The sequence below is a fragment of the Triturus cristatus genome, chromosome 9, assembly GCF_964204655.1.
Source record: "Triturus cristatus chromosome 9, aTriCri1.1, whole genome shotgun sequence".
Taxonomy (NCBI): Eukaryota; Metazoa; Chordata; class Amphibia; order Caudata; family Salamandridae; genus Triturus; species Triturus cristatus.
The window spans coordinates 445,172,319-445,189,753 of NC_140592.1; the positions used below are offsets into that span (position 1 = coordinate 445,172,319).

At 42.0% G+C, this 17,435-nt stretch overlaps 1 protein-coding gene across 8 annotated transcripts in view; it reads right to left on the minus strand.

Moving 5' to 3' along the window:
- The window catches only part of LOC146798110 (cytochrome P450 2F3-like), a 585,105-nt gene that overhangs the window by 383,083 nt on the left and 184,587 nt on the right, over positions 1 to 17,435 (minus strand). Inside the window, exon 3 of one of the 8 annotated variants that reach the window (XM_085625330.1) lies at positions 4,707 to 4,843. The exons of 6 other annotated variants lie outside the window; for them this stretch is intronic. The gene's annotated coding sequence lies outside the window, so the exon portion shown is untranslated. Of the gene's footprint in view, positions 1 to 3,973; positions 4,001 to 4,706; positions 4,844 to 17,435 lie in introns of those variants that run through there. One more of the 8 variants, XM_085625331.1, reaches the window with a different exon arrangement.

The window sequence follows — 17,435 nt, forward strand, 5'->3', positions numbered from 1 at the left end:
AGTAAACTTACAACCAGTAAACAGGGAAATGTTTGGAGACCAACACATTTTATAAAGGCCCTTAAGAAACAAAGGAAAAACCTTGAAGACCTCATGCAGATAATCAATGCCACCAATCATCAAAGAATCCTCTTGGAACTAATAACAATTTGCACAAATCCCATGCGTTCCCCAAACATCTCAAGCGTTTGTATCATGGCCAAAAAGACTGTCATATTCTGTTCAATGAAAATACAAAAATATTCATAAAAACTAGACCTCTTCCAAGAAACCAGACCTCCTAGTAGATAGATCAATCACCAAATGGTCATTCTTCCAACCACTGGAAATAGATTCACTTGGACATATATCACTTCTACAAACTGGTAAACTCACATAGATTATACCATGCCTATGACTCAACTCCAAACCTGTTTTGTATCACTTCCTCAGACTTTGGGTCAGCAATCCAAGTCCAAGTGCATTTCCACCTGATCGTGGTAGCAGTCTTCTAGCTGGTCAACCAAAAAAACACACAATTATGCCTCTTCTCATCCACCCTATATGCTGTGATTTTCCTTTTTTCGAATACAAAAAAAATCTTATATAAACCCCACTCCCAAAACAACACCACAAGAATACTTCAACTTGAAACTAACCTGCATAACAAAAAAAGGTTTTTGTGAAATAATGCCACGAACAACAAAGTTGCTAGAGTAGTGCAGATTATCTCAAAATAACAATCCATCTTTAAGTACAGCAGGAGGCTTGTTAGAAATTGTATTTCTGGTTGGCAAGGTATGCACCCAGGCCGGGCAGGAGCCACCTCTCTAGTCAGGGTAAGCTAGATACAAGCTAAAAGATAACCTGTGCTAAGCCTCTGGTAACTTGGTTCGGAGCAGTCAGCTTATCTAAAGAGGCAATGTGTAAAATATCTGTGCAGCAAACTCACACAGTAACACAATGAATACACCACGAAAAGACTCCACACTTGTTTACAAAAATAGATTAATATATCATAAACAAAACAAGACCAAATCGACAAAAATCCATCTATAGAATTTGAGATACTGAATTTAAAGGAACAAATGCAGTAAAGCACTTAGAAACAAGTAGTGCTAAAAAGGTTACTCTAGGTCACGCTGGACTGGGACACAGTTAAAGTTCAGACTGGCTGTGATAAAGTGGCAATGGGCCACAGAACCCATGCAGGCCCAGGTGAACAAAACACCTTTCCTGGTTGCAAACAACGAGATGCGTCGATGACGAGTCCTGCTGGCGCAGGATGCGTCGATCTTCTCCATGCAGTGAAGGCAGTGCATCAGTTCTGAAGGCGGATGCTGGAGTTGATGCAGCAGATTCTTCTACGCGGTTGAGGGGATGCATCGATCTCACCAAGCTGCAAAAGGGGTGATCCGCTGTCTAATGCATCATTCTCCAGAGGCAAAGGGCTGGATCCAAAGAAATGAGCAGATTTTACTTCTGTAACCGGGTCAATGCACCTGTTCTGCTACATGCAGACAGGAGATGCCTCAAAATCAGTTTTGCAAGTATCTGGGCCACTTCCAATGCGCCAGGCACAAGAGCAAGGTTAGGGACTTTATTATCACTGAGTCTCAAGCAACAGGAGGTAAGTCAACAAGTCCTATGAGATCACTTGGAGTAAAGGCAGAGTCCAGCTCTTCTTCAGCAGAGTCAGAGAGCAGCTGGCAGCAGGTCAAACACCATATTAGCTGGCCTTCCAGATTAGCAGTCCAGTTGAGTCCATTAAGCAGCACAGCAGTTCCTCTGTCAGAGATTCAGCTACAAGTTGAGCAGTGTCTGCTTACAGGGTCTAGAACCTAAGTAGGCAAGAAGGAGCAAAGCCAGCGGTATCCCTCTAGGACAGCACCGGATTATCAGTTAACCCATTAAATTCGTTGGTGATAGTTCAAATTCACCCTATGTGTGCGCTCTTGAGTAGTACCCGCTGACACAATACTTCCCCAGATACTGGGGCAAAGTGAGAAATAAACAGCAAAAGGCGCACCACTTCAACGAATGTAAGTAATATCTATGTACATGGACTAATTTGATATTACTTACATTCGTAGAAGTGGTGCGCCTTTTGCTGTTTATTTCTAGAACCTAAGTACTTATACACAAAAGTGTATTTGATGTAAGGGAGACTTCAAAGCAGGTCTCTGAAGTGCACAGATAACCCTTTAAACCCAGTCCTGTCTGCCAGGCTATCTGTGGGGGTGGGGGTGGATAATCAGTCCTTTGTGTGGGGGACAGGACACTGCCTATTCAACTGAAGTATCAGCCCCTCTCTTTCATCCTGCCCAGGTAAGGCCATCAGAATGCAGATGCATGTAGATGGGTACTCAGACAAACCTTCACTTCCTTTGTTGTGACTGTCTAGAAGGAATGCACAAAGTGCAGTGTCATTTCTTAAACAGTAATGTTAAATCTATCTTCACCAGGGAGGAGTATTTATCATTACCATTTCCAAAATATGAAACATGAAAAAGGTACTACTCTCTGATGAGGAATTACAGCTTAAAAGTGTATTAAGGAATTCCCACTACTAACATATGAGAGGGGTAGGCCTCACAGTAGTGAAAAACAAATGTGGGTGTTTGTCACTACCAGGACATGTAAGACATAATGATACATGTCCTACCTTTTACTTACATAGCACCCTGTCCTCAGAGCTGCCTAGGGCCTACCTAGGGGTGGCTAATATGCAATAAAAGGGGTGTTTAAGGCTTTGTAAGTAGTTTTAAATGCCAAGTCAAAGTGGCAGTAAACTGCCCACATAGGGCCTGCAATTGCAGGCCTGAGACATGTTTGAAAGGGTACTCATGAGGGTGGCACAATCAGTGATGAATGCCCACTAGTAGCTGTTAGTTTACAGGCCCTGGGTATATGGTATACCACTTTATATTGGACTTACATGTAAACTAAATATGTCAATTGGGTACCCACCAAGGTCATCGTGTTTAGGGGGCAGCACATGCACTTTAGCACTGGTTAGCAGGGGTAACGTTTTCAGAGTTCTAAGGCCAACAAAAAGAACCAGCAAAAACAGGAGACAAAAGACAAAAAGTTTGGAATGACCCTCCAGAGAGGGCCATAATTCCAGCATGGATGGTTAGTCCTAAAACCACCAGAGGAAAACTGGTGGTCCCAAAGTTCCAAAGTCTATGAGTGTCTTTTTAAAAGAGCCGTCCTTTATTCTTTCATGTTGTATTTTTACAGTCATATTTCAGCAATCCTTCTCTGCAGGGAAAGCCTACTAGCCCTTCCTGTTTCACTCAGCGCGAATGCCAACCCTTCGCTTAATTCTTAATTAGCATTCCGGGCTTTATGAGATCCAGGAGTGAGGGACCACACTGCCTGCTTTGATCACTTGCAAGGAATGATAAGTCATAATCAGGAGGGTGCCTACAAACAAACTCCCATCCTACAAGTAGACATTTCACACCCTTTCCCCATGATTCACTCAATAGCCTGCAAGGAATGATTAGGAGACATCTTGAGGGTGACCAGCTTTCCAACCCAACTCTCTAAGACTTGCAATTAAAAGTTGATACACAGTTGATACACAGCTTGGCCCCTCATCCTTCTGTTATCCTTCCAGAAGGTTGATGGAATTGGCCTGCTTCCCTATTGGCTCTTCTCCTTTGAATGCTCCTCCCACTATGAGAGGTGGAATTCTATGCTCTTTCTGCCATTGTATTTGCATCAGTGACATAGCAGCCATTGATCTGTTCTCCTCTCCCTACACTGGGAAACTCCAAAATGGAACTGTCGGTCTGCTTGTTTCAGCCTGGTGCAAACCAAAGACAGAGGAGACCCTGGGACAGTGCAGTATCCATGGCAGGCATGCAGGAGAAAGGAACTGAGGAACACTTGGGTTCTTGGTGGTGTACTATAGTTCATACTTTCCCAATAAGACTGTCAATCAATCAATCAATCAATCAGGTGTTTATTAAGCGCTACTACTCACCAGGAAGGGTCTCAAGGTGCTGAGGGTGGGGGTGGGGGGTTGCAGGCACCAATCCATCAAGGAGGGGGTCCGTCGAAGAGCCAGGTTTTGAGGTTTCTTACGAAGATGGGAAGCAATGCTGTCTGTCTGGGGTAGAGCGGAAGGGCGTTCCAAGTCTTGGCTGCGAGGAAGGAGAAGGAGCGGCCTCCTGATCTGTTTTTTCTGGTGCGTGGGATCACGGTGTAGGAGAGCTGGGCGTTTTGGACAACATAAATGTCAAACCTGTGCTAGCCTGAATACACACACACCATCAGGATATGTTGGCCTTAGTCCTGACTAGCTCACAGTGCACCATCTGAACCCCTAACCCCGCAAGGTAACAGGTGGTATGTGCAATCTCAGAACATGACAACCCTGACTCCCTAAGGAAATCTTGAAAACAGATATATACCCACTTGTTTAGTGACGCATGCATGCCCAAAGGAAAGACATATGAAATACCCAAATTGGCATTTCAAACATTTATTGATCCTTCTGTAAAATACATGTGCTGCAATAATTAATAGAAGGTACTAAAACATTCAGCATCACAATAATGGTAACGAAAATGATTAGTGCAACCATTGTGCCTTTACATGGATTATATGTTCGCATATGATTATAGTTATGATCCTACCTAGCACTCCCTATCTTAGTTTGCCTAGGGTGTGTGAATCTGCCAGAATGTCTTAGGCTGATCTAACTCCCCAGTTACCTGTGTGTATGTTTCATCTGGGAGCCCATCTTGGTGTAGAGCTGGGCATCATCCTTATCAGGAGGTAAGCAGGATTCAGCTGGGCTGGAATTCCGGCCTGAGGCGACCTCGGCAGTGTCAGCGAAATGCTCCTCTGTCTAAACAAAGCAGTGATGTTGTTTCTATAATAAACTTCACCCATGTTACTGTGCCGAAGTACCATTCAGGCTGTCATTATTGATTATATTCTTTCAAAGCTGTCAAGGAGCGGACAACAAACATCAACATTTTGTGCAGTGAACCTAGTCCTCGTACAGAATGTTCAAGGCTCTGATAATCTGCTGAAGAAGAAATGTAAATGTAAGCAAAGCCATTTCAGAGAATAATATGGGCATACAAGCAAATGTGTGTCATGTCAATGTTCAAGAAAGATGTCAACTTTAAACGTGAGCAGGTAAAATGGTTGTGTACTTGTCCAGGGCCTAAGTGACCTCATGCCAGTAGTCTCACACCTAACCAGGGCAGTTTGGCATACCTCCCACTGGGGTTAATACTTATGCATTATAGGGTAGTGTAGCACTCAGTGAGGGCTACTCCTGACAAATCAGGTCAACATCTGGAGTGACTCCACATAACAGAGCAAACTGTTCTGTATGCCCATCCTCTGCTTTACCTCAAAGACAGACCGCATATCATTGGAGATCAATTGACAAGAAGCACATCCTATCTTCTTCTGCAGATCCTTGAAACCGTAAAACTTAATCCTAACCTTCTTGCCTTCATAACAAGACTTAACTGTTCAAACTTCATTTTAAGATGTAGGGTGCATTTACCCTCCTTGTGCAACATACTTTCTGTCTATTTGTACTGCTGCTACTGTGAATTGCATTTTTTTCTTGCTGAAGTACACTGTACATGTGTTATGTGGTATGTAAAGCCCTCCAGTCCCCGTGTGTCTATGTCCATGATCTAAAAATACCAGAAGAAAATAAAATAAATCTTACTTTTTCAATACCTTTGTTAATAAAAAAGACTACTATGTCGTCAGTTGTTATCAATATGGAAAGCTTGCATTGTTTTCACGTATGCCTTTCTTGACAAGAAACAGATTGTGTGACATAGAAAACATCACATTCATCCAACGTCAGTAGTTAAGATGCACCAAGCGAACAGTTAACCTTAAAACAAGGGACAGACCTTTACACAGGCCTCCGGTACTGTTCAGAAGTGCCATCTCGCTAGATGAGAAAGGACTCTCAAAAGCACGTATTACTTGTCAAAACCTAGTAATTATTCTTTTGTTGTTCTTCCTCAACAGGACACCTTAAACTTAAAACACAATAGAATTGTGTGAGCTATCATCCGGACAACAAGGGTCCAAAGCCATATATTCGTTGAGCCTTGACATCTCAACAGCACACCCCTTCCCCCACTAACATAGATACGTGAAACATGCGCATGCAAAGCATAATCCAACCACATGCACACAGCATTTCATTGACGCTATTTATCTGACAAGACTTTTCACATAGTACTTAAGTCTTGCAACAGAATACCAAGAAACCCAGTGAAACAGCACACTCATGAAACTCTTTTGACACATATACAGATATTACATAGAAATGATCTCTGACAGGTTCAGATATATTTGACTTTTCTCTTAAGTCAATGTTCTCCATTACTAGACAGCACCACACCACTTTAAGTCCAGTTGATTTGATCCCTTGAACTGTAACACAAGCAAGACTATTCTCCAAAAGCCCAGTGGTGCCACGCAAATGGCAGAAATGGGGAGTAGAAATGACAACATAACGCATCTATGTTGTCTTACCCTCTCCAGGGGTACCTGCCACACTGGGTTGTATGACAGAATCAAGCAGGGCTGAACCACACCTGCCTCTACAACGCGATCGCAACAACGACTGCATCTCATTCACGCATTCCTTTACCACGCATGACTTTACAACAAATTTTGTTGTAAAGGCATGTTTGCTAAGAGGATATGCATGGTAAATTACCACTACTCCGACCCCCTTCCCGCACTAAACCCTAAAATCCGATCCCCCTACCACAGCCCCCCACCCTCCCTGAGCCCTAAAACCTAGCTCATCCTGCCCTTGATACTACTCCTTCCCCTCCCCCAGCCTTGAGGCCTAAAACCCTGCCCCTAACAAAATCTACCCAGACCCTATCCCCCACCATGAGCCCTAAAACATACCCTCACTCTGCCCTTAAAACTACCCCTACCCCTTCCCCAGCCCTGAGCCCTAAAACCCTGTCCCTTCAAAGAAACTACCCTGAGCCCTAAAACCGACCCCGCCCTGCCCTTAAAACTCCCCCCTTCCCCGCCCTAAGGCCTAAAACCCTGCTCCCTACCAAAAACGGCCCGACCCTAGCCCCCCACCTTGAGCACTAAAACTTACCGCCTGTCCTTAAAACTATCCGACCCTCCCACCCTGAGCCCGAAAACTCTGCCCCCCTTTAAAAAGTCTGCCCCGCTCCCCAAGCCCTGAGCCCTAAATCCGACCTCCACCCCTAAAAACTACCTCCCCAAACCCAGCCCTTAAAACAACCCCTCCCCTCCACCCTCAAACCATGCTCCCTTCAAAAATCTACCCTGACACCCCCTGACTTGAGCCCTAAAACCAACCTCCACCCCTAAAAGCTACCCCCCAAACCCAAGCCTAAAACTACCCTCCCCTCCCCTCCACCCTGATGCCTAAAACCCCATACCTCTTCAAGACACTACCCTAACGCCCACCTCGCCCTGTGCCCTAAAACCGACCCCTAAAAACCACCTCCCCGGCCCCACTTATGTGTCTGCCTCCAGAGCTTCCTGTTCCGAGGCTTCATGCTCCTCTCCCTGCCCATCCGGACACTAGACCACTATCTGCCTTAACCACGTGTATGCGTGGCTAAGGCAGATGTGCGGTTCAAGTAACGGCACATGTGGCTCAGCCTGCCTTGTAAAGGCTGTGTCCCACCACACTGTGTCCTGATTGAGATACGGCGTCCTACTTTGATATGGTGCCGCAGAGTTTGAAGGTTAAATCGAGGTGAGTACAAGTAACCTGAAGCCCGGAGGGAAGCCAAAGCCAGATCAAATTGCGTGCCACCTTCAAATTCCTAGTACTGGGCCATCCATACCAGCAAGCATCTTAGTGGGGCCCTTAGCAGGCTTTCCACACTTGGAAAAAGGAAGAGAATTAAAAGGAATTCAGGATGTGGACTGGAACGTCACCAGTCAGAGATCCTAAGTGGTGTTTTGCTAGTGCGCAGATGAGGGAACTGCACTATCATCCAGCCAGGTCGGAATCAGCTAGACATTGATTCTGAGCAAATATTCAGCTCTGGTGGAATGTGGAGGTATTTTGTCAATTTTCTGAGAAAGAGAACAGGGTTCCTTTGGGAGTGACCCATATCCCGGAAAATCTACACGTGTTACATACACCAATAAAGGACTCCATTCAACACAACATATTGGGCCCGATTCACAGAACTAACTTAAGACAAAATCCTAAACTTACTACCATTTTCGTATTCACAGAAGGCACTTACTCATTTTGGTATTCACAGAACACACTTGCTCACTTCGGTATTCACAGAAGTAAGGAGTCCTAACTTTAGGACTCCTAAATGCCTTCTGTGAATACCGAAAGTCTTAAAATTGGGATTTTTCTCAGTTTAGGAGTCCTAAAGTTAGGACTCCTAACTTTACTACTACTAAACTGAGAAAAATCCTAATTTTAAGTCTTTCAGTATTCACAGAAGGCATTTAGGAGTCCTAAAGTTAGGAGTCCTAACTTTTCTACTACTAAATTGAGAAAAATCCTAATTTTAAGACTTTCGGTATTCACAGAAGGCATTTAGGAGTCCTAAAGTTAGAAGTCCTATCTATACTACTACTAAACTGAGAAAAATCCTAATTTTAGGACTTTCGGTATTCACAGAAGGCATTTAGGAGTCCTAAAGTTAGGACTCCTAACTTCTGTGAATACCGAAATGAGTAAGTGCCTTCTGTGAATACCAAAATGGTAGTAAGTTTAGGATTTTGTCTTAAGTTAGTTCTGTGAATCAGGCCCTAAGACTTCCAAACACACATCTTTACTTAAACAACAACTACACTGCAGGGGGGGGGGTGAAGTTACAAACCCAAGTTAAAGGAGACTGAACAGATTTTGAATAAGGGGCTGGATGCTCTCCTAGGGGAACAGGTAATAAGGGGAGCTCCAGCATTCAAAAAAATGTCATCAACGCTCAGTCTGTCAGTGGCCTGTTGAGGTGGATGTGGCCTCCGTTTACAGTAGGTGAGGACAATCCTAAAGTGTACGCATACTACTATAACAAGACAACGCAACACAACAGCCTCCAAGTATTTCACCATTTCGCGTCCTACAGGAGAAGACATCCGGCATCATACATGAAACTGAAAAAGGCAGGATAGAACAGCTCTTCACCTTATGTAAGGATGTTCAGCACTTCAATTACTGTGCCACATATTTCGGCAAGATTTTAGTTATTACTGTCTGCAACACTTCCCAGGTGCCGAGAAGTGGCTCTTGAGCGTGCATATAAATCCCACAGCATTGTGTATTCATCCATGCATTGTTTGTTTCTTGGTATTTTGAAAGATTTGGAGGCTAAGGAGAAACCGGATATACAGGTCACCAGCTGTTGCATTCAACAATCAATGTCAATTATGGGGCTAGGGTAGCTGGCGGGCATTCGAGCACTCTATATCTGAAAGAGCATTACACGGTTGCCATGCTCAGATAATCAAAATCTACTAAAGAAATACGATTTATTTTAAGCAAATGTAATTATGTACTTAACCGTGAGCTAGACATGGACATTATTTTTTTTAATTAAAGCCTTCATCTAGCAGTTTGAAAAAAACAAGGTGCTAAGCACATCAAAGCATTCATCCCTTCCTTTACAAACCCACTAGCAGGTCATGTTGTGAGTTTTACATTGTTGGAAAGCCTATGGCACTCCATTACAAGTTTTTCGAAATATGGTGGGATATTTACCACAGGTTGTGTATACCACTACCCCACCTCAATGAGTGCTATTTACCACGTGTGATAAAGACCTCCTATTCCGCGTTAGCAACAGGAAAATGAGGCATAACATGTGGAATCAGTTTTTAATACACCGAATTGCACATGTTTTTTCTGGGCCTTTTCCTAACACACAGAAAGCTGCATGGTATAGTAAATCCCATACACATTTCCCCATGTTAAATTTTGCTAGGTTTGACATGCCGAATTTAAATGAAGCTTGAGGTATTTCACGCATAACTCATAATTCTGACAGGGGTTTAAGCACAGGTCAAAATATAACACTCTACTCATAATCATTATGAGTTGAGGTGTTATTTGTCACTCCACATAAATTACGATGCCACGGGATAAATTATTTAACGGTTGCGATAAATAACACCTATTATTCATAGATGGTGAATAACATGCGGATTTTGGTATTTAATGCACCAAAATCCGCATGTTACGGTAAATACCGTGTTTTCCTCTGTAAGATTTTGGCAGGTATGACTTGCATGTTGGTTTATTTAAAGTGTCCCTAATTATCAGATGTGTTAAATAAAACCAAACTTGTAATTCTGTTCCATGGTAAACAGAGGTTTATGCACAACATGAAATTTAATACGATAGACAGATTTTTCAATCAGCCCAAGCCAACGCGTTTCGTCCCTTTAGGAATTCTTCAGGTTTGAGTTCGCCAAAGATTTTTTGTATTGCTTGAAACGAAGCTTAAACTTTCCTTTCCTTAATTATCCTCAATTCTTCGCCTGGGTTGTGTTATACCCCCTATTTCATCTTGATCCTCTGTGTCTCAGATCGGAATGCCACAGAAAAAAGCGCATTTTCCCAAAGGGATGACATTTGGTGGCTTGAGTTGATTGAAAAATCTGTTTAACACGAACATATATCATATTGGATGTTGCACATATTTAAAAGACTCCCGGAGGATTGAGTCAGTAAAATTCCATATTTTGGACTGAATTTTGGACTTTTTACTGGATGTTGTTGACAATCTGTGCTTGGAATAGAATATCTGTATAATAGAAACTTTTTTTGATATCATTACATTCCTTTCTAATATCTTGTTTTTGGGTTTTTAACATTATCTTTGTACAAAATACAATCCACTAAGGTGCTAACAAGGGCAATGGCATTATAACTGCAATTTTGTCCACCTCTTGATTAAATGAGTGAGATGGACATTGGATAAACATTTTACCATGTACAAAGAGCAATTTCTTAAATTCGAAAATAATCAATGATAATTCAGGAAAAATTATAATTCTACAAACATCTCTAGGCCATACACATGTAATCAAAGCAGCCATTAATCTTGTCAATGCCAAAGATGATCAATTGTTAACGTGCAAAAATGCTTTTTTCTGAGTGCAAAATAAAGCAAATAATTTGCATAATACATGTACTTTTACACAGAATACTATTAAAAAACGACCTTTTCACAAAATACCCATTCTAATTCTGAGGGTATAACTCAGACATAGTGACCTCAATATACCCATTCCATATCCTTAATGCAGTAAACATTTCTGCTTAATTAACTGGACGTAAACGACGGACAACAATTTCCCTATTGCACAACACAAAGGTTTGTTATCACAACTTAAAATCAATTGCATTAGACCCTTTGTATGGTGAATCTGAGTTGATTTGAAGGTCGGTAACAACACTGTTCTTCTACTAGCAGAAAAATGGGAGCAAGTTATAAGTAAGTGCAAAAAGGTCAGTGGTTCCCTCCAACAGAAAGGACACTTCGCTATATCGAACCCAGCTTGCCAAACCTGCTTCCAACGTACAAAAGCTGGTACCTGCCCCAATCTTATCTTCAGTGCCCACCTCCTTCTTTGGGTACTCTTTACGTCCCACAGGTAAGCTTGAATATGCCCCTAATGGGCCAAAGGATTTGTATTCTACATAGGGTACCTGTTAGGAGGGCAGTGTAATTGTTTGTAAAATGCCCTCATGTATTATTCATTGTTATGAAAGAATTACAAATTAGAAGAAAATGTGAATCAACTAATGTGTTACTGTGAAACGTAATGTAACCCAATGTAAGGTTCAATAATTAGTGATTTGAACGTCTACTTACCATGGTAATCGATGTAACTCATTTTAGGGTCTATTAACAAATGCGATTCACTGATGTATTAATGAACATATGTGCTTTTCTAGGTTAACGATGAATACAAAAATGTGTATTAATGTAGTTGGTTGATGTAGTTGCTAGCCTACTCTGTATGGTGATTTTATTTACTTAGCTTGACTCATAGGCCTCGACTTGTATTTTATTAGAAGAGTCTTCCTTTCTAACAGTGATGTTTAACTTCGTATATGAAATTTGCAGATTATTTCTGTCTCACGTTTGTAGTGCAGGTGGACTGTGTACTAGAGAAAAGTAGGGGTATTGTTTCATTAGACAAGGTTACAGAATGGAGGAGATACAGTTCTCTTGGTTGCAGGAGATAAGGTGGAGGGTGGTGCTTTCACACAGGAGACGGAGAAAAGTCCAACGACAAGCTATTACAGAGGGACGTGTATGCGGAGAAGGCTGTGAAGGGGGTCGACATCATGGAAAAGATTGTGGCTGAGCCCTTTTTGCGACTATGAGGAGAAAAGAATCCTGGGACTTTTGATGAATAAGTATGTATATGTTGTTATGTAGAAAGATAGAGCTACTCCATCCTCGTTTGAACTCTTGACAGAGTGCACCTATGCACAGATGTGCTCTTTCTATTGCTTGTGGCTTCATACGTCTGACCCATTTGATGCTGAAGTGACTTCTTAGGAAGGGTACCTCTCTCGTTTGTCCTTTACTCATGATTTAGTTTAGGGATGCCACTTTAGTGTTATTGTAGGGCTAGTTAAAATTAAATGCTGCACCAGGAAGAAGTGCCGATGCAAGGAGACTTGAGCTTCTGTTCCCTCATCCCATGCCTAATCCTAATTGAGCTTCATGGTCTTCTCATGCTCCATCGAGTGAACCTTGTCAGAAGGATCATCCTTTAATTTCCTTTGTATTTCTATACCCTCATGCTGAGAATTGTACATGTCCAACTATTTTTGAATTTGCAATAAACTGAATAACCTTCATATGGAGGTCCATTTGGGTTCTTATGTAGCCATTTGTGTTACACTGTATTTCAAATAACTTATGACCTTTCTTTCCCTCTACGCATTCATGCTGCTAAAAAGAACTATCGGAGATCTGACATTGAACTGTACCGAGCAGGTGGGCATAGGCTCTTTCACGCCCTTTAGATGACACAGATCTGCTACTTCACTCCTCCTACAGCTTTCCTTTACGGTTTGCTTGATTGTTGTTTAATTGACAACCCTTCTCCCCTACTGCAACATCTAGAGATGCCTAAATACCCACTAGGTCAGCCACCCACCTGTCATCATACTTCTCCTGCAAGCAGGATTATATAATTTGCCTTAAGGAACCTGCATCTGTGCTAAAAAGACAGAGCCAATAGTTAAGGATCCTTTGGTTGTACTTAAATAGTACATTGGTGAGGCCTAATTCGAGCCTCAATGTGCTATATACAGTTCCTCTAGGTAGGCCCAGACATTTTTTCCAAACATTCATTTCTATAGTTAGCATCCTTCTTCAATACTTTAAGGGCAGTTCCTCACACTGATACAGCAGCAAACTAACAATTTTAGCATTATATGTCTCTCTAAGCACTTTAGTGGATTTATGGCCAAATGCAGCATCCATCCTATACAATGCACAACAGTGGCCTTAACCTTCCCCTCCTGAATATCAATATGTGGTGTGAAATTAAGATTGTATCTGGGGGGGGCGTGGCTTGGAGTCCACGGGTAATGGCGGCGTCTGGGTACACCACCGGGACCCGGTACAAGCTGCGAGGATCTTACAGCGCTCCCAGGGTCTTACCTGAGTCCTGTGCGAGCGCATGACGATGCGGTGAGAGCCGGCAACGTTTCTTCATGGCTGCAGTCTCGGTAATTATCGCAAAGCGTTCACTGCTCGCAATGACTTCAATCACCTCAGAATGCCAGCCATGTTATATGCCCTGCTGAGGCACGCAAAGCAGATTTCCCTTAAGAGTTAAAGGACTTTCCTCAGTAGGGAGCTTATTTCTTCAGGGTTTCTTCAGGCTTTTTATTTTTTCACAGTTGCCTGTCGCTTCTGCTTCTTTTAATCTGCTTAGCTTCCTATATACAGATTTCTGCCCAAGGCATTGCTTTATTATGCTACCTGTTTGACTTTTGCCTATTTTATCACTTCATGGGGGGTTTCGTTTGAGTATTTTCCTCCTTTATGGGCACTTTCTTTATGCTCTGCATAAATATATTTGTGATGCTTGCCTCATTGTTTATTATCCCATAGCAAGTTTATTTATGGGATGTTTGAAGAAGACAAACACCTCTTTATCTTCTCCTGCTCATAAGTTTATCAAGAATTCCACAATGTTTTTAAATGTTCAAATATGGAGGACTCTTTGATTGCTATACATAAGGGTAGCTCTGCATCTGACTCCAGTGGCACCTCTGTTTCATCCACAGATGGAGAAGCTACTACTAAGCGCCTCAAAAAAGATCCACCTTATCCTACAAAGTCTCTTCAGTCATCTCGATGGAGCTCCTGTTGGAGGAAATACGTGCATTAAGACCATTTATGGAAGAAACCAATTCTAAGTTGCCACATCCTACGAATAAATGGTCCCAAATGGAGGAAAGATCGAACACAGTAAAGATGAACATAGTGTCTTTTGGATCCGCTACCAGCACAATTCAGTCTCTTCAAAACCAAGTCTCTTCTCTTCATAAACAAGTCGAAAATTTGGAGAACAGAAGGGAAGGATCCATCTGCGCCTTTATGGTCTGCCTGAAGGATTGGAGGGCTCTGACCCTATATGATTTCTAATGTCATTTTTTCCCAAGCTTCTGAATTTGCCTAAAGATACTCACCTTAATATCCAAGGGGCTCATAGGTTAGGTCATCAGTTAGCATCTATCTCCCAGGCACGTAACCCTTGGGGTGTCATCATGTATTTTCTTGAATACACAGATCTCCTCAAAGGCCTTGCTGCTGTTAAATCTTTAAAGCATATTTCTTGGTCAGGGAAATCTTTATTTGTCTCCCAAGACTCTGCCAAATCTACTTCTGACAGGTGCAAGGAATTCCTTAATTTGAGACCAGATCTTCGTCTACTTCGAGCTCGTTTTGGCCTATTTCACCCCTGCCAATTTAAAGTTCCATACAAAAATAAGACTGTGACTTATGGGGACCCGGTCAGACTAAGAAGCTTCATCAATGCATAAAAAATTTAAAACATGGATACTTCAGGTACCAAAACCTCTTAAATGATGCTCCTTTATGTTATTCTGTTTTTTCTCAGGAAACTCTGACTTAGAACTTTGATCTTTATATAATTTGTTCTATTGTATTATAGCCAATTTGTTGCTGTTTCTTATTGATATTCGTGAGTTGTTCTCTTCTTTATCATCTCCATAGTTTTATTATGCTTAATATTAAGTATTAATCCTTCTGCTTCTCTTACAGGTTTCTCATTTATGTTTGTGGTCTTCCCCATATTATGTAACATGTGATGTGCTCCTCTCGTCATCTCCCTGTGGACTCCCAACAAACCATCTATCCCATGTGGCCTCATCTCCCTCCCACCTTTGCTTGGATACTGCCCTTCACAGGTATGTTTACCCACCCTTGTTTCTGGAAATGTTGTATTTTTTCTTGTTTTATCGATTGCTTTCTCTCTCACAACATTTCTTTCCCGTATTGGTGTATTACTCCTTTCTTCTCTTCTTCTCATCCATGCTTATATTTTCAGTTTTTCCATGCTTTACAGTTTTTGGCATTTATATCTCATGATATGGTCTACAATTGTTCCCCTTCATGTGTAGTATGATTTAATTTACTTTTTACTTCTCAAAATCTGTTTATGTCTCTAACTTTTGTTTCTTGGAATGTCAAAGGTTGAAACTCTCCCATTAAAAGACAACGTGTTTTGTCACATTTGGGACATTTAGGTGCCAATATAGCACTAATCCAGGAATCACATCTTACTGTACAAGAATCTCTAAAACTAAAGAGAGGTTGGGTGGGTGATGTGTTTTTCTTCCCTGGTGATGGTAAAAGAAATGGAGTTATTACCTTATGTCATAAATCGTTATGTGCTAAACTGATCTCCCAGGATTCTGAGGATGCAGGTAGATGGCTGTATACAAAATTATCAATTGGGAAGGTTCCAGTCTCTTTGTTAAATATCTATGCCACTACAGTTAATTATTCGATTTTCGGTCTGACCTAAATCAGATTTTTATCAACTATCCTGATGAGAATTTTATTCTAGCCGGTGATTGTAGCCAGATAGTCGATCCTTTTATAGATCGTAATTCCACGGATACCTTCATACCAAATAAAGCCTACAAACGTTTGCTTCATACTATTTAGTGTTATTGTAGGGCTAGTTAAAATTAAATGCTGCACCAGGAAGAAGTGCAGAAGCAAGGAGACTTGAGCTTATGTTCCCTCATCTCATGCCTAATCCTAATTGAGCTTCATGTTCTTCTCATGCTCCATCGAGTGAACCTTGTCAGAAGGATCATCCTTTTATTTGCTTTGTATTTCTATACCCTCATGCTGAGAATTGTACATGTCCAACTATTTTTGAATTTGCAATAAACTGAATAACCTTCATATGGAGGTCCATTTGGGTTCTTATGTAGCCATTTGTGTTACACTGTATTTCAAATAACTCATGACCTTTCTTTCCCTCTACACATTCATGCTGCTAAAAAGAACTATCGGAGATCTGACATTGAACTGTACCGAGCAGGTGGGCATAGGCTCTTTCACGCCCTTTAGATGACACAGATCTGCTACTTCACTCCTCCTACAGCCTTCCTTTACGGTTTGCTTGATTGTTGTTTAACTGACAACCCTTCTCCCCTACTGCAACATCTAGAGATGCCTAAATACCCACTAGGTCAGCCACCCACCTGTCATCATACTTCTCCTGCAAGCAGGATTATATAATTTGCCTTAAGGAACCTGCATCTGCGCTAAGAAGACAGAGCCAGTAGTTAAGGAACCTTTGGTTGTACTTAAATAGTACATTGGTGAGGCCCAATTCGAGCCTCAATGTGCTATATACAGTTCCTCTAGGTAGTGCCTAGACATTTTTTCCAAACATTCATTTCTATAGTTAGCATCCTTCTTCAATACTTTAAGGGCAGTTCCTCACACCGATACAGCAGCAAACTAACACTTTAAGCATTATATGTCTCTCTAAGCACTTTGGTGAATTTATGGCCCAATGCAGCATCCATCCTATACAATGCACCGACAATGGCCTTAACCCTCCCCTCCTGAATATCAATATGTGGTGTGAAATTAAGATGGTATCTGGGGGGGGCGTGGCTTGGAGTCCACGGGTAATGGCGGCATCTGGGTACACCACCGGGACCCAGTACAAGCTGCGAGCATCTTACAGCGCTCCCAGGGTCTTACCTGAGTCCTGTGCGAGCGCATGACGATGCGATGAGACCCGGCAACGTTTCTTCATGGCTGCAGTCTCTGTGATTATCGCGAAGCGTTCACTGCTCGCAATGACTTCAATCACCTCAGAATGCCAGCCATGTTATATGCCCTGCTGAGGCGCGCAAAGCAGATTTCCCTTAAGAGTTAAAGGACTTTCCT